This window comes from Thalassophryne amazonica, chromosome 8 (genome assembly GCF_902500255.1).
Source record: "Thalassophryne amazonica chromosome 8, fThaAma1.1, whole genome shotgun sequence".
Taxonomy (NCBI): Eukaryota; Metazoa; Chordata; class Actinopteri; order Batrachoidiformes; family Batrachoididae; genus Thalassophryne; species Thalassophryne amazonica.
This window is the reverse complement of record NC_047110.1, coordinates 69,751,521-69,764,390: the sequence shown is the minus strand read 5'-3', so window position 1 is coordinate 69,764,390 and position 12,870 is coordinate 69,751,521. Positions and strand designations below refer to the sequence as shown.

The window sequence follows — 12,870 nt, the reverse complement described above, 5'->3', positions numbered from 1 at the left end:
ATAAGTTGTATCCGTGCAGAAGTCCTGATTGGTCTCTCTGGGACTCCACCACCACCAAGGAGAACAGAGAGCAGGAGTTTGGAGGGGTGTAGAAAGAAGTACATATGTGTCAGTAAAGGAATTGTCAATATTCATTGCACCTATTACACACCAGAGTTGTGTTTTTGCCTCCTGCTGCTCACAGCTTCCACGGAACAGACAGTGTAACTCTTTCTGATGGTGATATCTCAGTTAAAAACACAAAAAGGCATGTTTCGTTTAGTCCAAACTGGCATTCATCGGGTGTGTTCTGGCTCCAGTGCTTGCATGGCCCAGGTGTTGGGTCAGGCTGTAGAAACCATGCAGCTGAAGCACCTTTGTTGCTGAGGAAACATTCACTGAAATTGGCTTTGTGGATGATGCTGTGATCTTTGATGAATCAGTGGATACCCTGACTGCAACACTTGCAACGCTGAGCGAGGAATCAGGGTGTCTGGGTTTGTGATTGTCCTGGAACAAGACTAAGAGCCACGATTTCAATAACTTCCTGGACTGGGCAATCCGACGTGTATCTGTATGGGGTGAACAACTTGTTAGAGACATTCTTTTGTCACACCAGTGATATTTGGGTCTTTGAGTCCTCTGCCTTTAAAGACTGGGAGACACCTGTATCACTAGAACAACTTTGTGTCTAATGAGCCGTTACTTAAGGAGACTTGGATGAGGAGTATTGTTTCCATTGGGAGAGAGCATCAGCTTTGATATTTTGGCCACGTGGAGCCATTTCTTTGTACATAATCCAGCACACAGGTGGCTGAGGACCCCAGTGAAGGCCAAGGGGGCTCCCACGCTTCACCTGGTTTTATTATAGAAGGTTATTTTAGCGATGTGGGGATGACACCTATGAAGAACTTATGGAGTCATGAGGTCTCTGGACAGAAGTGTTCGATGTTACTGATATCTTTGCAAAAGAATAACTATCAGGGTCCTGGTGCTACTTGTCTTACTGTGTGGTTGTAAGACTTTGATGCTAACCAGTGACCTAAGCCCATGGCTGGCTGTCTTTAGTATGCAGTCTCTTTGGAGAATGCTTGTGTACCAATGGACTGACTTTGTGTCAAATGAGTGGTTAATTAGAGAGACGGTATACAGATGTAAGGTACCACATTTTGGCTGCATTTCACATTTGTCTATGCATGATACAGCACACGGGTGCCTCAGTGTTAAGGACCCTGTAGTAGAGGTCCAAGGGGATGCACACGTTTTGCCTGGTTGTGGCATAGATGGTTACTTTCAAGAAGGGGGCTGGCTTTCTGCCTTGGTGGTTGCCATCCAGGACCCAGTTCGGTTCTGTGATGTGATGGATGTTGCGACATGAGACACCAGCACATGTTCTCAAAGAGGTCATTGAGCTGTATATGTGTAAATTTCTAGCAGGATAAATTACATCATCAGATTTTTAATGGTGTGGACAGATGAATGCTCATTTGGTTTTAATGAAGACCAATGTACAGTATACACGTAAGCAGCAACAATCCATTTTATGATTACTATATGAATGGGAAGGTAATAGATATTGTAAATGAAGAAAAAAAACTGGGTGTACTACTCACTGATAAATGGTCATTTTCCAAGTACAGCACTAAAGTTGCTGCCAAGGCAAATATTGTGTTAGGAGTGATGAAAATAAGCATTTTCACTTGTGGGTGCAGACTCATTTGCTATGTTCAAAATTTTGTTTTGCGTACATCATCAATATTATGTGTAGGTATGATCCACCATTTCTGGCAAGAGATCACATGCTTTGGGAAACGTTTTAAGGCATACAACAAGTGCGTTGCATGTATTAAGAAGTAACACATTATGAAGAGGCTAAAAATGTTACACTGATATTTGAGTCTGAGGTGACTCAATAAGAATGCTTAAAATGATACGTGCTTTTGAGTCAGTGGGTCCAAATGTATTCATTGTCAGAAGGATGTACAATGGCAAGTTAATAGATGTAGATGTATTTCAGGAAATTTAGTTTAGTAACAGGGGGAACTACATTGTGGAATAGTTTATGGTATATGTGGTTCTCTTACCAGATGTAAATACTTTTTAATGATTTAATTATGACAGTTATTGTAGCACCACAACTGTTTACTTAAATAATCACATGATGTGTACTTTTATATTCAAACTATACTTGTTCAGACAAATAAATGAATTATGACCTTGTGATCTTGACCTTTCACACATTTTGAGCCCTTGATGCACATCTGTCTAAATTTGGTGGTCAAATGGACACCAATTTCTTAAAACCTTGTGTGTGTGTGTGTTGATGAACAAACACAAGGTAGGGAGGTGATGGTTAAAGCAGTGGGGTTGGACCAAGGCAGTTGGCCAAGGTCCTTAATCCCCAAGTTGCTCCTGGTGTGTAGTGAGCACCTTGCTTGGCAGCACCCTGACATGGGCATCACTGTAACACTCGATAATCCACAGGAAAAAAAAAAAAAAAAACTCCATCCATCTGTCTGTCCAGGCATGTCTACATTCTATTAAGTTTTAAAAAGGACATTTTGATGTCAGGGGTTTAGAACTAGCACACACTTATGTTGACAATATGCACAATAAACTCACCGGCCACTTTATTAACTACACTTGTTCAGTTGCTTGTTAACACAAATAGCTAATCGACTAATCAACATGGACAGCAACTCAATGCATTTTGGCATCTAGACATGGTGAAGACAACTTGCCAAGTTCAAAGCGAACATCATAATGGGGAAGTAAGTGACTTTGAATATGGCATGGCTGTTGGTGCCAGACGGTGGTCTGAATGTTTCATAAATTGCTCATCTACTGAGATTTTCATGCACAACCATCTCTACGGTTAACAGAGAATGGTCTGAAAAAGAGAAGATATACAGTGAGTGGCAGTTGTGTGAACGAAAATGACTTGTTGATGGTAGAGGTCAGAGAAGAATGGGCACACTGGTTTAAAGGGCAACTGCATGATGTTATCATCTCATATGCTGTCATCTCGCTATGGACCAACATCTCTGAGGAATGTTTGCAACATGTTGTTAAATCTATGCTGCGAAGAATTAAAGCAGTACTAAATCCAAAAGGTGGTCCAACCTGGTACCAAGGTGTACCTAATAAAGTGGTCAGTGAGTGTAAAGTGCAGCCTTCTAAATTTCAATTCCATCATCTAGAGTAAAAAACAAAAAAATCCCTTGACCATTTGTGGAATTGTTTATTCTCCATATATACTCGTACAGTTTATCTCCTTATGGAGACCAAATACATCAAACAAAAGCATTTGTATTGCACAACTGGTCTTATCACAGACATCATAATTGTATTACAATATGGAAAACTCTCAGATCTCTTGATATAACAGAATGAACTGTGGGAATTATTCAGATAACATCACGTAAACACGTTAGGAAGAATTACATAATGATGGTAAAACAAAAGACACATGGGATTGTATGTTGGTTTAATTAATTAATTACTACTACTACTACTACTACTACTACTACTAATAGCAATAATAATAATTTTATTTCTAAAGTACTTTAAGATAAAAAATACAGTGCTATTAAAACAAAGACACAAACACTAATAAAGGAATTATAAAACAACAGCAGCCATTAAAACCAGCTACCCCCCCCCCCAAAAAAACTAAAACATTATAAACACACAACAAATAAATTTATTTAAATTAAATAAAAATCATGTAGTAATTAAAAACTGTAGAAAAATGTTATGTTTTGTAGTTGACCTTCAAAGATTCAATTGAAGTAGATTTTTGAAATTGGACAGGGAAACTGTTCCAAAAGCACAAAAGTTCTCCAGCTTGCTGGTCTCTTTTAACCCAAGTGACATAAATTAAACTTGAATCTCAGGATTGTAATCACAGATTGGCATATATAGCTAAACAAGTTCCATAAGATAAGAGGGTTTACAACCATTAAGAATGATAACAACAAAACCTTAAAATCAGCTCTCACCTTCACCGGAAACCAATGAAGGGAGGCCACCACAGGTGCAATGTGCTCACATTTCTTGGGTTTATTTAAAACTCTAGCACACATATTCCATATGTGGAGATATCTCACACTTTTGTGTGGGAAAACAGCTAATAAAAAATTATAATCGTGAATAAAAGCATGAATCAGTGTCTCACCATCTGTAAGAGACAGGATAGATCTCATCACTGCCATTTTTTGTCTGTTTACATATTTTAAAATTTTGTGACTTGATTGATTGTAGCATAATACAAATTATATTTAAAGTAAAAAACAAACTTTTACCACATTTCCAGGACCTGTTTAAAATGAGGGACCCCAGTTATAATTTGCGAGGAACATTATTATTTGAGAAATCAATTAAATTTCAGTTTCAATTTGTTTTCCTTTATATAGCGCCAAATCACAACAGAGTTGCCTCAAGGCGCTTCACACAGGTAAGGTCTAACCTTACCAACCCCCAGAGCAACAGTGGCAAGGAAAAACTTCCTCTGAGGAAGAAACCTCAATCAGACCAGACTCAAAGGGGTGACCCTCTGCTTGGGCCATGCTACAAACATAAATTACAGAAATAATTCACAGAACAATTCATGGACAAATATACAAGAATTGCTGTTGGTGCACAGGACAGGAGGATCGCCAACACAAACACAACTCCCATCTCTGGATGGAGCTGCAACTTAAACAGAGAAAAAACAGAATCAGGCATCAGAAAGACAAAAAATACTGTATAATTTGCCAGCATTAATCAACAAGAAAACAGAAGAAATACTAAGGTGATCGCCGGCCGCTAGCCCTAAGCTTCACTAAAACACCCAGAATTTAGGTGAAGTTGAGGCCGCAGCCCGCTCCAATTACTAATAACATGAATTAAAAGAGTAAAAAGCGTTAAACAAAACTGTACCAGTATGCTAGCCATATGAAAGGGAAAATAAGTGCGTCTTAAGTCTGGACTTGAAAGTCTCCACAGAATCTGATTGTTTTATTGATGCAGGGAGACCATTCCACAGAACAGGGGCACAATAAGAGAAAGCTCTGTGACCCACAGACTTCTTATTCACCCTAGGGACACAAGTCCTGCACCCTGAGAACGTAAAGCCCAGGCCGGTACGTAAGGTTTAATTAGGTCAGCTAGGTAGGGAGGTGCCAGTCCATGAATAATTTTATAGGTTAGTAGCAGAACCTTAAAATCTGATCTGCGGCGTTCCATACAGTAGTTTGATTCAAAGATTCAAACTACTGTAAAAAGTATTGTGTTTCTGTTAAAGGTGTTAATATTTGCAATAAGTGTCCCGATAACATTAAATCATTTGTTAACTTGGTTGCCTTTAAAAGGCTCTATAGCATGATGAATTATGTTTACTGATTTTGTTTTTGGGTTTATGCATGGTGCATTGCCGTTTGCATTTATGTTTTGAAATTTTAGTTCAGTGATTAATTTATATTTTGTATTTTGTATCATGGGTATATGTATATTTTTATATACATATGTACACATTTTTATTTTTTTGGTTAAAGGGTGGGCGTTTATAAGCTTTTGCTTCTGCCTACACCCTTTTGGGCACATGGATATGTGGTTAAATTGTTTTCTTTCTGAGTTTTCTTTGCTAGCTTGAGTATGTGTGTGGTGAATAAATTCATTCATTCATTCATGCATGCTACGTGGCTGAAAATGAGCAGTCTTACATCTCTAATATGTAGGTAAAAATACAGTAATGGATCACACCAATGTTTGTGATTCTTTCACTGCAATGAGTTACACAGCCCACCCAGTGTTAGCATTAACTGATCATAATGATGACTGTATCTCACAAGGCCAATAACGATCATCTTAGTCTTCTCCGATAATAAATGTAGGACATTATAGACATCCAACCTTTCACTGCAGCCAGACACACCTCTAGATTTGCAATGTGATAATTACACATACGAGTAAACTGATATGTACATCTGCAGTTTACCAGCACAACAGTGAAAGTCAGTCCCATGGCTCAGAATAATCTGACCAAGAGGTGCAACATAGAGAAGAAATAAAGAAGAAATAACAGTGAAGCTAGTACAGAACCTTGAGGTAGTCCATATTTTACTGTTTAAAATTCTGATGTAGTATGTGACCACCCTGACAAGTCAAATCTCAGCCAAGTCTGTGGTGGAGGTGTCAGAGAGGAGGATGTTGAGGAAACTGCTCAGCATCTGGGACAGCACCTCCTACCCTCCTGGATGCCACCTTGACATCCTGTCAGAACACCTTCAGCCACAGACTGAGACCACCAAGGTGCAACCACAGAACGCCACAGGAGGCCTTTCCTACACTCTAAAAAAGAAACTGCTGTCTCAACAAGAAAAATTGATGTAACAATTTGCATTGATTTTTTAAAAAGTTATTTCAACTTAGTTATTTCAACTTTCAATTGAGTTAATGCCACAAGACTTCTCTAGTTAAGTTGAAATAGCTTTAGTTAAGTTGAAATAACTTAAAAAACATCTATGTAAATTGTTCCATCACTTTGTCTCGTTGAAACAGCAGTTCATTTTTAGAGTGTATTTGTGGCAATCAGACTGTATAATTCCTCCCTCCTTTGCAGGATGAATACATAATGAACAGAGTTATTCAGTTACTCAGGGTTATGGGCAATATTGTTGAACATCTTTGGCAAATGTCTTAAAAAACAAACATTGTTCACTGTTTACTGTCACTGTTTCGGTACTCCAGCAAAATAATTTCCTTCGGGATAAATAGAGTTGATGTTATTCTCATTATTCTTAAAAAACAAAAGAAAAAACACTTGATTAGAAATACCATGAGTTCTCAATTTTATAGCATAACACATTCTATAACAAAATACAGAGATCACCTGTATCAAAAGCTCCACTTGGATGGAAAAGCAGCTATAATAACGTGTAATATGCAATCATAGTAGAGGCAATAAATCATTTACCCACTTCGGTGAATGCAGTCTCTGTGGAATGATGTGGCCTGAACGCTGAGTGTAAAATCTCTAAATGATCACTCTCCTACAACTATGTAAGGAGTTGCTTATAGCAAGCACTTTCCCCAAGACTTTAAAAAAAAATGCTGAATTTGAAGTGGAACCATAATTTGTCAGCAGCCCAGAGTCCAAGTTATGTTTCAAAGTATGGATTTTATTACAGCAGTTTTAAAAATAATAGGAACACTTTCAGTGGTGCTCATTATTATTATCATACTTATAAATAATAATAATGACAACAATAACAATAACAACAATAATAATAATAATAATGATGATGACAGTGGATAGGTATGAGCTGGCTTATTAACATGTATGTTAAAATCTCCCATAATCAGAACTTTATCAGTAAGTCGGAGTAAATCTTAAATAAATTCACCAAATTGTTGGAAACATTACAGGACAAGTTTGAACATGCCCAGCTGTTAAACAATTTCTCGGATACTCACTCAACTGAAAGCCATCAAAAACCGCCTGAATCTTACGAATGGTTATCAACACGGAGGTGTTTTGCTGTGGCGCCGCGCCATGAGCGGCTGGGTGCAGACGCGCGAATCCGTCCGCACATCTTTCATTATAAAATCTCCTTTAACAGTGGAATGTCCAGATAAACTGCTGATCCCGACCTCTTCTGAAACTTCTCTGTTCTCTCACGACTTCCTGGGTCAACAGAGACTTAAATTTGGAAGTTTTCAGCTCGAAACAGGCTGACGACGGCGGCTCGGGGCGCCATCCAGCTCCGTGGGCTGTCCTTAAAGTGACAGTAACACTCCATAATCTCTCATCAGCCCTTAAAATTTTCACCGAAAACCGTCTGAATTTCTCGAATGGTGTCCACTTGGATGTGCCTTACAGTTTCTGAAAAAATTTTGATCAAGCAAAGCGCCAGTCTCTCAGGAAGAAGCCAGACAAAGGAATTCCGATGAGGGGGGTGGACCAGTGCTCACTCAAAGCCTGCCCACAGGCGAATGACGCAACCGACAGGCGTGAAAAAACTCACGCATGCGCACGAGGGTTCAAGCTTGTCTGACGCAATCACACGTGATTCAAATCCATATAGTTTTTGAAAAAAATAAAAAAGTCGGTTTCTTTTCTAATAGACCTCGTATATTGCATCTTGTGCAATGCAAAAACTGGAAAACCAGGCAGAATGGCCTCGTTTAATGGTGACTGCAAATCTGGCATAAACCATATTTCACACAACCCATTATGTCTAAGTCATGTTCTATTACCAAATCATTTACAAGCAATAACTTGGTGGCTAGAGAGCTTGTGTATAGAGTATGCTGTACTACAGTTGTTCCTATGATATATTGCACTGTTCTGGCAAATTACAAATTACACACCAAATTAAAATGCAATATGTGTGCTGACTGAACAATGCATTCTAAAACTGCCGAAGTCCATTTTGAGACCAGTTACTTTGAGACCCGTGAGCTATTATATCTTCAGTAAAGCCTGACTTGTGCCCTCTAAAGAGCTTATCCTGTGGCAACTGCCTGTTATTATTACGTAGAAATTAACTATTGAGGTCCCAATAATTTTTTTGCTGCATCATTTAAAAAGTTTTCTATGAAAAGTTGATTTTGTGCAGCACAAATGATTATGAAATTGGTTAAATCTGGGAGAATGAAGTCCCCTAGTTGATCCAGCAGTGTGGTACTTAATAAAAAGGGAATATAGCAATTTATAATGTTGGTGTTACTATCTTGTGTGATCAGGATTACTGGAACTGTGTGCTGTTCATTTGACTTCTGCAGTGTCCTTGTTGCTATTGTGAGGTACAGTAGCTGTACAGGGGTAAATGGACTGCATTTATACACTTTTCCATCTGAATCAGAAGCCCAAAGCATTTTACACTGATGCCTTACATTCACCCGTTCACACACCAATGTCAGGATGCTGTCATGCAAGGCACTCACTATACACACTGGGAGCAACTCGGAGATTAAGACCCTCAGTGATTTTCCAGCCAGATGGGGGTTTGAACTGAGGATCCTCTGGGTCTTAAGCCCACCGCTTTTCCACTAGACCATCACCTTCCTGTGGCAAATCAAGGAATTTTTATGTTTTTTTTTTTGGTGGGAGCACTATCCATAGGTATCAGCTTCATAGTGTTTTGAGTGTTCTGAAACACTAAATCATTTTCTGAAGCAATTGCTTAATGCTTTTTGCATTTCAAAACATTTAATCATTGTTTCTGAAGCAGTTGTTTCATTTATTGTTGAGAACATTTTAAAATAATACATTTCTGAAATAATTGTTTAATTTATTGTTGGAGCATTTTGAAAGTGAATCATCTTCAGAAGTGTTTTGAAGTGAAATAATTTTCTGATATAATTGCTTCATTTTCTGTTTAGAACATTTTAAAGCAAACACTTTATGAAATATTTCTTAACCTTAATGTTGGAACATTTTTAAGATGAAAAACACTTTGTGACACAGTGGTTTAGAGCATTTTGAAAGAGTAAACCATTGTATGAAGCAATTGTTTCATTGTTGGGTTTTAAAACAGTATGTTACTGGCTGGAACAATTGCTTTATGCACTGTTTTGAGAGTTTGAAACAGTAAATTGTTGTCTGAAGCAACTGTTTCATTGATGGATTTTAAAGAAGTAAGTGTGCTCCTTGCTCTGACTACTTAGGTAACACTAGTTGGTAAACTCAACCACGCAGTGTACAGCCAGTACATCATGAGTGCTGGTCCCTAGGAGGAAAGTTAGAAGTGTAGATGTGAGAGCCAGGAATTTGAAGATTGGCAGTATGATTAGTAAAGGGAAAGAGTTGGCTGGTGGAGTGGAGACAGGTAGAAATAAGGTGTGTACAAGAGAACAAATGGAAGGGAAGTAAGGCCAGGAGCATCAGGTGGGTTCAAATTATTGTATCATAGTGAGGATGGTACGACATTATGGTGTTGGGGTCATTTTAAAAGAAAAGTATATTAAGAGTGTATTGGAGGTTATTCAAGTGTCTGACAGTGTGTGAAGTTAGAAATTGAAGGGACGATGATGAATGTCATCAGCGCATATGCCCTACAGGTAAGGCTGTGGAATAAAGGAGACAGAAGATTTCTGGAGTGAGCTAGATAAGGTGATAAAAACTGTGCCCAAGAGTGAAAGAACAGTGATTGGCACGGACTTCAATGGGAATGTTGGCGAAGGGAACTGAGATGATAAGGAAGTAATGGGTAGATATGTTATCAGGGAAAGGAATGTGGAAGTGCAGATAGAGGTTGATTTTGCCAAAATGGAAATGGCTGTTGTGAAGACTTATTTTAAGAAGAGGGAGGAGTACAAGGTGACATAAGAGTGGAGAAAGGTGCAGACAGACAGATTATATCCTATGTAGGAGATGCAATCTAAAAGAATATGGAGAGGTTTTGGCAGGGGAGAGCATAGCTGGATAGCATCAGACCGTCTGAAAGATGACCTTGGAGGTGAAGACGAAGAAGAAGAAGAAGAAAGTGAGAGCTAAACCAAGGATCAGAATGGTGGAAGCAGAAGGAGGAAGACTGACGTCATGTGAAATCCAGAGAGGAGGTGAGACAGGTACCGGATGGAGGTGAAGTGATTCTGGACCACTGGAAAACTGTTGCACATATGGTGATGGAGACAGCTAGGTAGGTACTGGGCATGACATATGGACAAAGGAAGGAAGACAAGAAGACTTGTTGATGGAATGAAGATACACATGAAAATATAAGGATAAAGAGAGTTGTAGAAAAAGAAACCAGAGAGGTGATGAAAGTAGACAGGAGTACAAGGAGATGTTGCTTAAGGTGAAAAGTAAAGTGTCAAAGGCTAATATACTGAGGTGTACATAAAGATGAACACTAAGGTATCAAAAAAGGACTTGTATTGACAAGTTGGAAAGGATGTGCAACAGGTTCAGGTGACAAAGGATGCAGATGGAAATGTGCTGACAAGCGAGGAGAGTGTGTTTAGAACAGGGGTGGGCGTCGAGGGCCGAGACACTGCAGGTTTTCCGTGTAACCAATCACCTCAGCAGGTGGGTTGCTGATGAGCTTCTGCTCTGAACATAAGCACCTGGTTGTCAATGAAATCACCTGCTGAAACACCTGATCTTTAATGAAATCACCTGCTGAGGCGATTGGTTGCATGGAAAACCTGCAGTGTCTCGGCCCTTTATGGCACGTGATTGCCCACCCCTGGTTTAGAAGGTGGAGGAAGTATGTTGAGGAGCTGATGGATGATGAAAATGAGAGAGGGGGGCAGGATGAGGTGGAGAGACTAAATCAGGAAGTACAAGGATGAAGTGAAAACAGCTATATGAAAAGTATGAAGTATGGAAAAGCAGTTGGTCCAGATGACATACCAATGGAGGCATGGAAATGTTTCTGAGAGATGGCAGTGAAGTTTTTTTTAAACAAGACTGTGTAATTAAAATCTTGGAAAGTGAGAATGTTTATAGATGTGGTGAGAGAGGACGTGTGGGTGGGTGGTGTGACAGAAGAAGATGCAGAGGACAGGGTGAGATGGAGACGGATAATCTGTGATGAACAGGAACAGGCAGAAGAAGAAGAAGAAGAAGAAGAAGAGAGTGAGTAGTAGAGATACAATTTGGACACAATGATGTCATTATTTGTCCTTTGACCTGGATGTTTACCGGAAGTTAACAGATGATGCTAATGGGCATAACCACGTATGCAGCAAAACTTTATACTTTGCAATGGCAGTCTTTTCTAAATGACCACCAATGTATATTTATACAATGCCACGCCCCCCTGGATATCAATACTGTTTTCTTGTATGTCTGCTGTCTCATTTGAATTTTCCTGGTATCATCCAGGTACTGTTTGCTTACTACGGAAAGCAAACTAAGTATTTAGATGTCCTACAGATTGTGCGTTCTGGTCTCCGCATACCATAGTATGCTAGTATGTGTATCCAGATGTAGTGATTGTTTGGAACAACTGCTTATTCACTGAGTATTTGAAGCAGTAAAACATGTTGTGAAGAAACTGGTTCCTTTGGCTCCATCATAAAAGACTAATTCCTGTCAATACTTTGTGTTGAATATTTATTGAGAAGTTTAAACCTAAAATCCAGCTCGAATACCTCACTTATCCCTCAACTTCAACCACTTATCCGGGATTGGGTCGCGAGGGCAACAGCTCCAGCAAGGGACCCCAGACTTCCCTTTCCTGTGCCACATTAACCACCTCTAACTGGGCGATCCCGAGGCGTTCCCAGGTCAGTGTGGAGATATAATCTCTCCACCTAGTCCTGGGTCGTCCCCAGAGTCTCCTCTCAGATTGACGTGCCTGGAACACCTCGCTAGGGAGGCACCCAGGAGGCATCCTTACCAGATGCTCAAACCACCTCAGCTGGCTCCTTTCAACGTATAGGAGCAGCGGCTCTACTCCAAGCTCCTCACGGATGACTGAGCTTCTCACCTTAAACCTAAGGGAGGCACCAGCCACCCTCCTGAGGAAGCCCAGTTCAGCTGGAAGTACCTACGATCTAGTTCTTTTGGTCATGACCTCATGACCACAGGTGAGAGCAGGAACTCGAATACCTTCCAAAGGTATTTCTGAAATGTGTGCTTTAGGAAGTGAATACTCTGCCGAGGTGCTCAGGAATGCAAATTTTCAGTCCCATTTACTCATTTAAATTACGTAGTTTTAAAAAACGTATTATTATCAAGAGACTCCAAATAGGTGAAATAAAGCTGAGCATCTGATTTGGATTCTTGGAGGTTTTTTTTTTTATTTAACTTGGATCTGACCTCCTGTTGTCACTGTCAGTGTGTTTATCTTGGTGTGTGTGTGTGTGTGTGTGCTCTTTCTGCACATGGCTGCATGCATTCTCTCAGTACTGCATTGTCTGCATTAGTCTACTTTATCATCTCTGCACATTATT

General features: G+C 39.6%; 1 protein-coding gene across 1 annotated transcript in view; it reads left to right on the top strand.

The window, feature by feature from the left end:
- iqsec3b (IQ motif and Sec7 domain ArfGEF 3b) overlaps positions 1-12,870 on the top strand; it is a 126,894-nt gene that overhangs the window by 1,295 nt on the left and 112,729 nt on the right.